The following is a 15775-nucleotide window of genomic DNA, read 5'->3' as shown; positions in this document are numbered from 1 at the left end:
TCTAGTGGGGCTGCTGATGTGATGCCTGGCATGAATTGTCTGTTTCCCATCCACTCATCAAGGTTCCAATTGAAGAGTGTCAGCGAGGGGTTCTGTCTCATGTACATTGGGACTCTGTTCCACAGTAAGAGAAGTGTCTGGGATGGTACTCTATCCCACCAGCATGTTGTATTCATCGTTCTGATGAGGTTCATATCCCTGGAATGTGTAGAGTGACAATGTTGTTTTCTGTAGATGGAGCATGTTTAACAGTTATGTGTTGCACATGGCTCTGTATGTTAGGCAGAGTGTGCCACTGAGTAGGCGGTATGCAACGAAGAACAGATTTAGTTTTACCAGTTGTGTTGCATAACGCAACTGTTTGAGGCCAGTAATCCTCTTGGTGAGGTACCTATGTGGTCTCTACAGCTGCTGGATATGTTAAGTCGAGTGCATCCAAAATGGTGCACTGTACTCAATGACGTAAGAGTAGAATGCCAACACTACCTCTTTGGATCCTGATGCAAACCCTTTGTTGATTAGGTGGGCCACATAGGATCTCCCAATCACTTTGGCAACATGGTTGTCAAAGGAAAGATGACTATCTACTTGTGTCCTCAGATCCCTTATCACCTTGTCATTTTTAAGGGGGTAACACCTATGTGGTAGTTTGTGGGTATTTTGTTTTCAACAAAGAGGATCACTATGCATTCCTCCACAGTGAGCTTGAGGCCATGATTCTGACACCACACATCTGTCTCATAGAGTCCCTTCTAGAGAATATGTCTGTCTTCTGGGGAATCTATTATGACAAACACTTTACAGTTCCCCGCAAACTTAGTCAACCACAACCCTCCTGTGTTAGCATGTACATTTGAGAAGTCTATACCAAACAGGAGGGACCCCAGGACTGAACCCTGGGGGACACCAGTCATTACCGTTGTAGAGTCTGACGTAGCCAGCAACTCTTAATGTGTGGGATCTATCTGTGAGCCAGTTTGCAATCCTTCTTGTGATGTATGGATACATGGCCAGATTGGTGAGTTCATCTATGATACCTGACTGGGGAATGGTGTCAAAGGCCTTAGCTATGTATAGGTAGGCTGTGTTAAGCTCATTTCAATCATCTGTAGCCTGGGTAACTGTCAAAGAAATCCTCCCAGTTCAGGATGCGTGGTCTGCATTTCACGAAGCCAAACTGGGTGTGCTCAACTGTGTGAAGATTTCCAATCTCTGTATTGTTGACTTCCATTATGATTGGCTCCATTGCCTTGCAGAACACACTCGTCAGGCTCATAGATCATGAATGCCAAGGGGTTTTTGTGGCCCCACCCCTGTGGAGTGTGAAGAACGTTGCTGTGCAGCATTCTATGGGTACATATCCTGTAGAGAGCATGTAGATAGAGGTGTAGGTATCCTTGATGAATATGGATACATCCTCACCATATGTGCTATGATTCAGGTTCTGATGCTGGAAGGTATGGAATGAGTAGTATCCTGGTAGTGCTGGTGTGCAGTCTGGAGCCTTGAACTAGGTTTCTGTTACTGCACAGATATCAATATTCTCCATAATTAGAAGTGCCTCAAGTGTGTGCATCTGGAGGTTGAGACTTCTGGCAAAGAGTAGCATTTAGCTCACTTTGTGGTTATTTGTGTTGGTTACGGAGTTTGGTTTGTCCTGCATGACCGGTGTTCCACATCTGAAGTCAGCACCTCATTGGTCCCATTTGACCATAAGCTAATTACCCTACATATCCACATTCTGGACCCACACCTATATTAAGGAAACCATGTTAAAAATGTCTCCAAAGCCAACTTCATGCTTCTTAAGACAGAAGTGCTGAACTGCAGGACACCCATGAAGATGAACAATACAGTTATGACTACTGAATCCTTCCCAATTGCACTTTATAAGCACTTACATGACTGCATGCATTGTGCTATCCCTAACAGAACAAAGACGCTATCCTCAAAGAAAAGGAAGCCAATCTGGTGTCCCCCTGCCATAAACAAACTGCACAACAAAAGGAAGAAACTGTTGCAAAGGAGGGTAAAATCCCATGAGTGGAGGAGCTCCATGGTCAACATCAGTAAGAAGCTGTGATCCGTGATAAAATCATCCAAAGCTAGTTATGAAAACAAAATCAGCACAGATTCTAAAGATAACCACAAAGCATTCTATACCTATGTCAATAATCTCAATGGCAACACTCAGATCTGCTCTGAGTTACAGCTCAATGGCACTAAATGTACAGACCCAACTGACATTGCTAACATCCTGACAGATAGGATCAGTGCTAATTTTACCCCCTCTCACCCATGAAAGAGCACATCTCTATAACGGAAGACTGCAAAGTTGCTGTTATCACAGCTGCACAGGTAAAAAACACTCTCCAAAGCCAGGAACACAGCAACCATGGGACCAGATAACTTCCCAGGATGTGTTCTACACAAACTACAGAACAAACAAGCACCACACCGACGTACCATGTTCAGTCATAGCCTCACCTCAGGCTTTGTGCCTGCTGAATGGTGCACAGTGATGGTTATCCCACTACACAAGGGTGGAGACACCACGGACCCCAGGAACTAGCACCCCATTAGCCTGATGAGCCTGCTCAGCAAGGCCATGGAATGTATCATCATACAACTTATAAAAAAAGACATTGGTAATCTCCAGACTCTGGACCACAACCATGCTGAGTTTGTAAAATACAGATCATGTCTCCTAAACCTGATAGACATCATTGAAGCAGTTGCCAGAACCGTAGACAAGGGTAAGGTGGTTCACACAGCCTATGTAGAACTTGCCATGGCTTTCAACACCATCCCCCATTCTGGAATTATAGATAAACCCACTAAACTAGGTATAAATTACTATGTCACAAGATGGGTTGCCAACTGGCTCACTGACAGAACGCACACTGTGAAAGTAGCAGCCTCCAAGTATGACTTTGGACCAGTGACGAGTGCAGTACCACAGAGTCCAGTCCTGGGTCTTGTCCTGTTTTGTATCTACTTCCCTGAAGTAAACTTTAACATGGAAAGTCTGTGGCTAATGAAGTTTCCAGATGACTGCAAACTAGGAGCCATAATTGTAAATACTAAAGATGTGGACATCCTACAAAAGGGCCTCACTGAGACAGATGCCTGGTGTCAAAGCCATGGCCTCAAGCTTAATGCCAAAAAGTGCATTGTCATCCTCTTTGGTAAAAACTCTGTAGCCATGAACTGCAACATAGGCGGTAGTATACTTAACACTGAAAGTGTGATAAGAGACTTTGGGTCACAGGTGGACAGCGGACATACCTGTGATAAACAAATCCCCACAGTAGTCAGGAAATCCTTCTATGTGGCACATCTCATCACAAAAGGTGGCTCATGCAGAATAGAAGAGGACATTGTTCCCCTCTACTCATCACTCACTAGATCCATAATGGAGTACAACACCCCTTTTGCTATGTACCTCACAAGACATCTACAACAACTGGAAAGCCTGCAGAAATACCTCACAAAGAGCATTAGTGGTCTGAAATACATGCCATACACAGACTGTCTCAAAATGCTCCAGCTGTACTCTCTCACATATCGCCAACTCAGAGGTGATCTCTGCCTAACATACAAAGCTATGTCAAACACAGAGCTGTTGGACATGCTCCACGTAAAATACTCACAATCCTTCTGATCTTCGGCCCCAAAACCCAGAGTAAGATACAAAAGGAAGTGGTGTATCCTTTTACCTTATGGATACCCACACCTTCAGATTAGTGGCATGAGGCCTTGGAGACCATGCAAGTGCAACTAACATTGGGCAAAGCTGCTTATCAGATTGTAGCCTGCTACAGATCACCTACCTTGTCTCAGGTACCTCACTCAGTATTCCTTAGAACAGTGGAAAATATAAAGGTCCTACCAAACACCATTATATGAGGAGATTACAACTACCCAAACATTGAGTGGGAGAATTACTCATGTACAACGTCCTTTGCCCAATGTTTCCTAGAGTTTAAAAACTCAAACGCCCTGGAACAGCTGGTCACCACGCCCACTAGAGGTGACAACATACTGGACCTGATCATCACCAACATGGGGTACCAGTGTTCCACAACAGAGATAAACCCCTCGCTGGTAATATCAGATCATAAAGTAATCACACTGGACATCCACACCCCCCCCCCTCCAGTCAAGGAAACCAGTGTGAAGACATTTTCAAAAGCAAACTGCACAGTTCCCAAGACCAAAGTGGAAAGTTCCAAAGCCCCCTTGCCATAGTATAATGCTATACAATCTCCTGAATCATTTACAAGTGCATTCTATGAGCATCTACAGGGATGCATTGGCCAAGGCATCCCAAATAAAACCAAGATGCACTCCTCCAAAAAATAAGAAACCAATCTGGTGGTCGTTGCCCATAAATAAGCTATACAACAGAAGGAGGAAATGAACACATGATAGAGCAAACTTCACAAAAGGAAAGGCATCACTGATCATTATTAGGAAGAAACAATGATCACTCATAAAATAATCCAAGGCCAGTTTCTAAAGACAAATTGCCAAGGAATGTAAGAATAACAACCACAAAGCCTTTGTTAGCTATACCAAACATTTAGGTGGCAACTCTCAAATATGCTGTCAGCTACTGCAAAATGGCAAAAAATACACTGAACCAACTGACAATGCCCACATCCTGGCAGACATGCTCAGTGCAGACCCCCCCATCACCCCCAAAAGGGCCTGTGTCCATCCCAGAATAATGCAGAGCCCCAGACTTCATAGACATGCAGGTAAAAACAGCCCTCTCCAAAGCTAAGAACACAGCATCAATGGGACTGGATGGTGTCCCAGAATGCATCTTACACCAGCCCCAAAAGGAACTACACCCTCACCTACATTCACTGTCCAGACTCAACCTTACCACAGGCTATGTACCCAAAGAATGGCATACAGCAACAGTCATCCAGCTCCACAAAGGGGGTGCCACAACAGAACCTGGAAACTATTGCTCTATAGGCCTACTCAGCCTGGTCTGCAAAGTTATGGAGCAAATTATCATGGAACCCATAAACAGAGACATTGGGAACCTCCAGACACTGGACTCTATCCAACTTGACTTTGTTAAAGGCAGATCCTGCCTCCTAAACCTAGTTGACTTCTTTGAAACAGTTACCAAGGACATATATGGAGGTGAAAGTAGTCCACACAGCCCACCTGGACCTCACTAAGGCCTTTGGACACCATTCCCCACTCTGGCATCATGGACAAGCTTACCAGCTTGAACATTAACAGCTATGTCACAGGATGGGTGGCCAACTGGCTCACAGATCAAACACACATGTTCAGAGTTGCTTGTGCCATATCTGACTCTAAATCAGTCACAAATGGCATCCCACAGGTCTTGGTCCTGCGACCCCACCTGTTCAGTAGGTACTGCTCAGAGGTACAGACAAGCATGGGAGGAGTATGGCTGAACACGTTTGCAGATGACTGCTAACTGTGGTCCATAATCGACTCTCTGGCTGACACAGACATCCTCCAGAAGGGTCTTACAGAGACAGATACCTGGTGCCAAAACAATGCCCTCAAGTAGAATGCCAAAGAATGCATAGTCATCCCCTTTGGATAAAACAAAGTGCACACAAATTACCACATAGGTGGTAATCCAGTATGTACGGAGAATGTAATTATGGCCCTGGGGACCCAGGTAGATAGTAAACTCTCCTTTGATGATCACATTGCCAAAGTGTTTAGAAATTCCTTCTATGTAGCCCACCTAATGTCACCTAATGTAACCCACTTTGTCTAGTCTGATGATGTCACCATCCTACAAATGTACCTGTGAAAAGGAGAACTCCCAGTAATGTGTATAGCGCGTTGTGTAAATGCGTGCTGCTGTAGTATCATAAAGTAGTTAGGTAGGGATTTGAATCCTGCACTTGACAACTGTATGAAAGTGTGTGTGTATCTTCTTGGAGAGGAGCAGCCTTTTTGGAGACTACTAAACCACCTTAAAAGTGGTATACTTATCTTTGTCAAGTCTGATGATGTCACCATCCTACAAATATACCTGTGGAAAAGAGAGCTTCTAGTAATGTGTATAGCACGTCATATTAATGCATGCGCCTCTAGTATCATAAAGTAATTAGATAGGGGGTTGAATCCTACATTTGCCAACTGTTTGAGAGTGTGTGTGTGTGTGTGTGTGTGTGTGTGTGTGTGTGTGTCTCCTTGGAGAGGAGCAACCTTTTTGAAGACTACTGAAACACCTTAAAAGTGGTATACTCATCTTTGTCAAGTCTGATGATGTCACCATCCTACAAATATATCTGTGGAAATAAAAACTCCCAGTAATGTGTATAGCACATTGTGTTAATGTGTACTGCTCTAGTATCATAAAGTAGTTAGGTAGGGGTTTGAATCCTGCACTTGGTGAGTGTGTGTGTGTGTGTGTGTGCGCGTGTGACACTGTTGGTCAATGTGTTGTGGGTTTTGCTTTTACTACTGTATGACATATCACAATGACAACAGCATGTGCATTGCACATGTCAGGTAGCTGTGTGGCAAATACATATACTTACATGTGACCTCAATTATTTCATAGGTGGGAACCCTGCTTTCTCCATGAACACATCTGTTATCTTTGCCAGAGTGTGCTGCCATTTTCCAGACCTTAGGTCACATCTGTATGCTTGTGACAAGCCCAGCCACTGCAGTGATCCCTGGCCTAGTTCATCCGTGTCACACACACTCATTACGGTTTCTGTTGAATAGTGAGTGAGAGTTTATGCCTGAGGTATATTTCAGACCTATTCAAACACAGCAAAGTCTGTCAATGATGGCTATTCATTATAGGTGTACAATAACCTTTGTGGATATGCATGCAGACCCCTTATTGCTTATGTGATCCACCGAGGGATTTCAAAATACCTTTGGAAATGTGATTACCAAAGGAGAGATGATGTAACACTTGGCAGTATGTACACATCGGTACCTGTTCAACATGTTGGAGGCTACTACCTATGTGGTACTGTGGGGATACTATGTTTTGTAAAAGTGGATGACTATGCTTTAGTTGGCTTATAGCTTTACAGCATGGGTTTGACAACAGGTATCTGTCTGTATGAAACCCTTGTGGAGGATGTGCGTGTCATCTGGAGAATGCATTATAGCCCACAGTATGTATTTCCAGATGTGGATGAACATATACCTGCTGTGTTTGCTTGTACCTAAGAGAGCTATATGCCAAACAGGAGTGGTCCCAGGAATGGGTACAGGTGAATACCATTGGTTACTGGCATATTATAGTACCTGAAGGATCCAAATGTTGCTGTGTGTCCTACATCTGTGTGTCAGTTGTCAAGATTTCATCTAATGATTGTTTATGGTCAGGCTGTTGAGGTTATGTATACTACCAGAATGCAAACCAATGACAGATAGTAACAGTATCACCCACAGCACAGTGTCAAACCATGTCATACACACGTGTACTCAAGTTCCAAAATGTGTGTAATACAATGCATACTGGCCACCAATAGAAACTATGGAGTGTTAACACTGTGTAATACAGGGCATGTCACCCTGCACATGTGTCCACTATGCACGTACATGCAGACAGTGCACCTCCACCATTTTCACAAATGTACACCTGCAAATCTGTGCTGCACACATCCCACACGTACTGTCCACTCTCTAACACATGCTGCCAATACTACACACATCAGCCAAGTGGCATGTGGGTGGACAATACACTATTGGAATTAACACTGGTGTAAAAATACTACATTGACAATCATAGCTTTAATGCATCATGCCTGCTCAGCTACACCTTCAAGGATATCATTACACTTTACTCCTGACAACATGCTAACATTGCTATACTGCTATAAAGTCACCCTGTGCATCAGCACCATGTTAGCTTGTTCCTGCATCAATGTTACAGATAACAGGAGGTGGCACAGGTTTCATCATATGCACAGGGTGTGTTGTTGGTTTGCCAGAGGCCTACATTGAGCCATACAATCAACATGTATGTGTGTGTGTGTGTGTGTGTGTGTGTGTGTGTGTGTGTGTGTGTATGTGTGTGTGAGGGCCAAGAGTACTGGTATGGGCCAATGTGGATGTAATGTGTGCGGGTATGTGTTAGCCCTAGGTGTCTGGTTTATGTGCGTGTGTCTGAATCCACACAGTTCCACCATGTGGCTGCCATATACGGTGATTTGTGGGATAGCCACAGATTGTACCTGCCAGGCTTTACAGATCACCATCTCTAGCCATGGATACGGTATCTGTGCCTGGCAGGGGTGCTACAGACAGTGCCAGGTACTAAGCCAGACTGGGTACTATCCTCAGAGGTAGACATATGTACACTGGATCCAGGTCCCTGCTGGGACTGGCCAGAGCCACGTGCACATGGTCTTCTAGGATGGTCTATGGACAGCCCACCCCCAACATTGCTGGGGCTGGTACTGGCACTATGGGAGCAGCTGTGACTTGATGGACATCCACGGTGACTGCCAGCTGCTGATGTTGCTGGCATACGTCCATGTCAACGTCTCAACTGTCCCACACTGTCCTGACACATGGACATGACATTGCGGAGGACATCTAATGCCTCAACACAATATCTATCAGTGACCTCAGTGTAATTATGGATGGCACCTGCTAGGTCACGGATATTGTCAATTACATTGGTGTTATGTGCCCTCTGTGCCCTTAGTCCCTGTCTGGTGTACCATTCCATACATGCCCATGCCGCCATGACAGCCTGGAACATGCGTGAGGTTGTAAGACCTGTGGCACGTTTGCCAGGGGCATGATGATCAGCAGTGCTCCGATGAGAACCCCTGGACATCTGTCTATGTGGTACCGTTCCAGGCATCTGGCTATGGCTGCTGTGTCCGGATGCATGTGCCATAGATACCACACTGTCCTGGCCATTGCCGACTGTACACTGTCCCTCAGCTAAGGGCATTGGTGATGATGGATGTATTGGCAGTATGACTGTGTGCATGGATGGGGTGGACACTTGTGTACTGTCGATTAGTGGCCCAACAACAGACCCTGGCAAACATGCCTGTGCCTCAACACACCTATCCTCATTATCACTATTTGTGTCAGTGACATCAGGTTTCCTGCTGCAGTGAACCAGCCCAACCTCAGCACCTGTGAGAGGAAGATAGGAAACACACTTTACGACCTGTACATGATGTCAGAACACATGCACACATGCACACATGCACACATGATCACATGCACACATGCACACAAATACACTCCTCACTAAAGCAGACACACACACACACACACACACACACACACACACACACACACACACACACACACACACATACGCTCACACACACCACCAGCAATCCAGAACATACTCAATAGCAGTTGATGGTGGGGTACAGTATCACAAGCCAAACAGTCATATCACACATGTCAGCATGCAGGACATGTATTGCTCAACAGCATGCAGTGCGAGTGTAGACAGTCCTTGCTACTAACAGTATACATGGCTTTGATGGATGTGTGTTGTTGTTCGGTGATTGGCCTCACCCTGGAATGCAATGTATACATGGACACAACATTGCTGTGCAAGTATTAAAAGCTCTTTACTGTCCTGTGCACCATCACTCACAGGTATACATACCATGGCTGGATGTGTATCTGTGTGTCACATAGATATCCAGTTCTGATTAGAGAATCTGTGTCTTTAGCAGATAATTGTGGACACAGGTTTAGCCCATGCATGCTGTGTATACACACAGGATCAGTGGTGCATGTATACCTGCTGGAATACCATTGGTCCACATAGCCAATGTACAGTAGTTATGGTGAGTGTAGAACATATTGTGGACATGCCAGTGCCAGCCATGAAATGGCATGCTACAACACAACTGCAACATTTAACATCACACATACCCAATGTGTGTCATGTGACCTTGACACAATAGCATTACAAGACATATATGTGTCAGTTTGTGCAAATGGTGATTGCTATGCATATTGTGTGCAGGTGCATATGTATGCACACACACAACATTAAGGTGTATAGCAATGAAAGCTTTGTGTGGTACTGTGGTTACTATAACTGGGTGGGATGTAGTACCATAAGCCATCATCATGCAGCATCATGTGGTCACTCAAGGCTACTAATGTGTGCCAGACCAGCACCTATCATGCTGTACCTGAACTGCAGTACCATGGCTACATCCACCATTTCACAGCCAGATGTTACATGGGTTTGTAAGGTGCCCAATAAGGAGCATTGCCAAACATGAATGTGTTGTGTGTGGAAGAGTGTCTCACAGGCCCATGATAGGTCTCTACCCCTCAGGTATATTATGTGTGCTGTGTGGATGACTTTTGGGATACTAGAGTGTGACTTTACAGACGGTGTGTGAATACGTCTTGTGAAGCATATTAACATGCTTTGTGTATGACATAGTTGTGAATGTTGTGTGCATGTGTATCAAATCTGCCTATCCAATGGCCACTACAGTGTAGCCACATTTGTTTGAGATGCTCTATGTATTGCATGTGTTTGAGGCAGCTAATCACATTACTGAGATGTGCATAGTCTCACAGCAAACATGCACAGCATGCATTATGCGTAGGTGTGTTACATGTGTACATGGCCTACACCTTACCTATGACGTGTACATTTTATTTGCAACAATAAATGTAGAACACACTCAACAGCATGGGTCTGCTGCCTTGCTGTCGCACCAGAGGGACCTACAAGGATATGAGACAGTTTGTCAGTGGCAGCAACTGTGGCATTGCTACTGTGGGTTAGCAATCTTACAGTAGTACAACTGTTTACATTCACAGGCCTACAGATTATGTTCCAAATGATCAGGATTGCACAACACCAGGCTCTACATCTTCTAACTACACAGTACACATCTCACATATGCATGATCTACCAATAGAGGTAACAGTAGTCTACAGATATGCCATGTTACCTGCACGGTCCATGTAAACTTGCTGGGTGACTCCAACCTCCATGATGATACATGTCTGCTACTGTTGGTGGTGGCCAAGAGCCACCAGGCTCAGGAGCAACTCCTCCACTCTGGTGAAGGGGGATGGATGGTATCCCCACCACCTGTAGCAAGCTGTTGTCTACGGACATCAGACGCATGCTGCCGGACATGTCTAAGTAAATCATTGCAGTGATGGCGTACCTGCTTATATGTCTGGTTATGCATGCCTATGTCATTTACCCTACGGACAACATCTTGCCACAGTGCATTCAGCTCATGCTGGTCCTGGCTGGTTCTTGAGAATAGCACTCTATAGTGCTGGATCAGACTGCTTGTAATGATGTCATCCTCAGCACTACTATAGCTCGGGTTGCGACAGTGGGCCATGATTCCCTGGAAGACAATGAAACAATATGTCTGAGCAAGTCATATGGCACACTTAACATTATAGAGTACAGATATCACTGAACTGCCATATATAGCAACCTATTAGCTGTCAGAGGATGCACACTTTCAATACCACATATCAGAACTCACCCCACAACTGCCTGACAGTGCCTGGCATACTCTGTATATTACACCATGTTCTGCACAGCAACAAAGTGAAATCAGTATGTAAGAATATACAACAGTACATGGCACACTGTATGCGACACAATGCACCACCTAGCCACAGAAGGTATAGATCAAGCTAATGCATAACATAATATATCCTCCATCGCAATGATTGCATAGTCCAGTTACAGTATTACCATTATACCACACTACTTGTTGATGGCAAACCCCTGCCTAATATATGTGCACATTCATGAATATGGGTGGCATACTGCTGTACTAGACTATACATGTTGCTAGATACGCACGTATATCCTGTAACACACATATAACAGAGGGCATGTTACAGGCATACCCACACACACATCAGACATACTTACAAGACACAAAGGTATGGCAACCCAGATGAGCTTTACGTGTGTACCATACAGGACTGTGTGTCAATACTTACAAAGCCTTAAGCCTGAGATATGTAATCTGTGAAGACTACAGGGAACACACAAAACAGTGGTTCCAAGCTATGTGGACATACACCATACTGTGCTGTTTAGGCCTACAGCTTCAGGTAGTACTACTGTTCATACAGGAATTGGATTCACCAGCAGTGCCAATCAATAGGTATGCATGTACTGCTTTAGCCTCCAATGACACACCCCAGTCAACACCAAGGGACTACGTCAGACCATATGCCATACTGCTTTTTCTGCCTTGCAATAGCATACACATCTTTTGCTGGGATCAAAGCTAGGACACAAAACACCATGTCAGAAACAGTTTCCCACTAGGCTATCCCACATATACACAACTTTGACACATTCACCTACACATTGACCATCACACTCAGTCAACCTCACATAGCATGTATTGCAACAAGTACATGTGGGTGTGTATACGTTCATAGGTAGGTACTAGGCTATTGGCCCTAGGGCCTATATAAGCCTAGCCAAATGGTACCCTGGCCTTTGCCACCCAAAGAAATGAATTTCCTGTGCCCCTGTCAAGCAGAGCCACAGAAGTGATCCTCATGGTATATTACCTATCTCCCATCCAATCATCAAGATTATTCATGAAGAGTGCTACTGAGGATCTTTGTTTGCTAGAGATAGGTAGTTTGTTTCAGAGTATGGGAAGTCTCTGAGATAGTAATCTATCCCTCCAGCATGTTCTGTTTATTGTGGTGACAAGGTTTAGGTCCCTAGAGCATGTAGCTCGGAGGGATTGGGACTTCTTTACGTGGAGCATGTCCAACAGCTCTGGGTTTTACATAGCTTTGTATGTTAGGCAAAGATCACCTCTGGGTAGGTGATATGCGACAGAGTAAAGCTGGCATTTTGTGAGACGGTCTGCATAGGGCATCTGTTTGAGGCCGGTAATCCTCTTTGTGAGGTATGCCTGTGGCCTTTCCAGTTGTTGTAGATGTCTTGTGCGGTACATACCAAAAGGGGTGTTGGGTCTTATGAGTGATGAATAGAGGGGAACAATGACCTCTTTTTCCCTGGATGAGAAGCCTTTTGTGATGAGGTGTGCCACATAGAAGGGTTTCTTGACTAGTGTGACACTGTGATCATCAAAGGGGAGACTACTGTCCACCTGTGTCCCAAGATCTCTTATCACACTTTCGGTGTTAAGTAGACTACCACCTATGTGGTAGTTCATGGGTACCGAGTTTTTACCAAAAGGGATGACAATGCAATTTTCGACATTGAGCCTGAGGCCATGGCTTTGACACCAGGCATCTGTCTCACTCTCTCTCTCTATATATATATATATATATATATATATATATATATATATATATATATATACATACATACATATACGACCTGAGACGTACCTCCTTGGACTACATGAAAAGAGACATTGAGGAGCTCTCTGATTATGTAGCCCAGGCAGGTATGACCCTGACCTTGAGCAGTATCCTACCTTCACCAAGAATGATGCCACAATACAGAGATAAGATGATCAGCTTTAACAATTGGCTTAAACTCTGGTGTCATTCAAAGGGGATCCAATGTCTGTCTGCCTGGGATGACATGCTGGACAAGCCATGCTGCTTCGCAAGGGCGGCTTGCACCTGTCACCCTGGGATTCGGATATTGGCAAAGGCACTTGCCACCCCATAGTGCCTTTTTAGGCAAGGCTCAAATTCTAAACCTACCACCCTAGAACACAAAAAAGGAAAAACTAAGGGTACTGCTGCTCAATGCCAGAAGTCTAAATCTCAAAATGCACTTTTCGAGGCCCTTCTCAGTATGGAGAACATCGATGTCTGTGCAGTGACAGAAACCTGGTTCAAGGCTCCTGAGAGCACCCCAGCACTATCAGGTTTTACCTCTTATCATGCGTTCGGACCCAAAATCCGGACAATACCAAGAAAGGAGGGTATCCATATTCATCAAGGACACCCACACCTCAAGACTGGTGGCAACGCACGATGCATCGGAGACCATCCAGGTGCAATTAACCATAGGCAAGACTGCTCTGCAAATTGTAGCATGTTACAGGCCACCCTCACAAACTCAGGAACCTCACATGGCCTTCCTGAAAACACTAGAGGGATAAATGTATCAACAAACACTATCATACTAGGTGACTTCAATTACCCTAATATAGACTGGGAACACTACTCAAGCCCAAACACCCTAGCCCAAAAGTTCCTGGAATTCATAAACTCAAATGCCATGGAACAACTAGTCACCATCCCACAAGAGGAGAAAACATACTTGATCTCATCATCACGAACATGGGAGCACAATGTTCAACACCGAAGTATACCCCTCACTGGTGAGATCAGATCACAAACTAATCTCACTGGAGGTCCTCATCCCACCCCACCTGAAATAAAAGACCACAGTAAAGAACTTCTTGAAAGCCGACTTCACACTTCTAAAGACTAGTGTGGTCTCCTTTAAGGCCCGAGCCAGCAGAAAACAGTACTCAAGCCGCTGAATCACTTACAAATGCCTTCTACCAGCACCTGCAGGACTGCATGGATAAGGCAATCCCAAGCAAAACAAAGACTCTTTGTACCAAAGGCAAGCGTCCAGTCTGGTGGACCCCAGCCATAAACAAACTCTACAACAAAGGAGGAAGCTACTACAAGATAGAGCAAAATCCTTAAAAGGTAAGACACCCTTGATCACTATAAGTAAAAACTAAGAGCTCTCATAAAATCATCCAAAGCAAATTTTGAGAGAAAAATAGCTAAAGACTCAAAAGACAATCATAAGGCCTTCTTTAGCTATGTTAGAAACCTGGGAGGAAACTCCCAGATATGCTCAGAACTAGTTCAAAATGATGTGAAGATTACTGATCCTACAGACATTGCCAACATACTGGCTGACAGGTTCAGTGCAAACTTCTCCCCTCCCCAAAGGAGAGATATCTATAAGCGATTGCAGCCCCCAAACATCTCCAACGCCCAAGTGAGAACTGCTCTCTCCAAAGCAAAAACACAGCATCCATGGGACCTGATGGTGTCCCCGGCTGTGTGCTCCACGAACTCAACGAGGAATTAAACCCACAGCTAGCACAGCTGTTTAATCATAGTCTTACCTCTGGATGCATTCCAGGGAGTGGCGCACTGCAACTGTGGTCCCACTTCACAAAGTGTGCCTCCACCAACCCTGGAAATTACGCCCATTAGCTTGACAAGCCTTATCTGCAAAGCCATGGAGAAGATCATAATGGACCTCATAAATAAAGACATAGGAATTTGCAGACTTTGGATCCATCCCAGTTTGGCTTTGTCAAAGGCAGATCATGCCTTCTAAACTTGGTTGACTTTTTGAAACAGTCACCAAAGCCATTGATGAGGAAAGGCAGTCCATACAGCCTACCTCGATCTGGCGAAGGCCTTGATACAATACCCCACTCGGGTATCATTGAAAAACTCATCAGCTTAAATGTTAACCCATACATCACAAGATGGGTTGCAAACTGGCTGAGTGACAGAACCCACAGGGTCAGAGTTGCTGGTGCCATGTCAGACTCAAAGCCTGTCACAAGTGGTGTACCACAGGGCTCAGTCCTGGGCCCACTCTTGTTTGGCATCTACTTTTCCAAGTACAAGCAAACACAGGAGGGTTATGGCTGACAAAGTTTGCAGATGACTGCAAACTGGGCCATAGCAGAAAACACATCTGACACAGATATCCTTCAGAAGGGTCTCACAGAACGGATAACTGGTGCCAGAGCCATGGCCTAAAGTTAAATGCCAAAAATGCATAGTCATACCCTTCGGGAAAAACAAG

Source organism: Protopterus annectens, chromosome 1.part0 (genome assembly GCF_019279795.1).
Source record: "Protopterus annectens isolate FY-2018-M chromosome 1.part0, PAN1.0, whole genome shotgun sequence".
Classification (NCBI taxonomy): Eukaryota; Metazoa; Chordata; order Ceratodontiformes; family Protopteridae; genus Protopterus; species Protopterus annectens.
The sequence above is the reverse complement of the archived record's forward strand: the minus strand, read 5'-3'. Positions refer to the sequence as shown.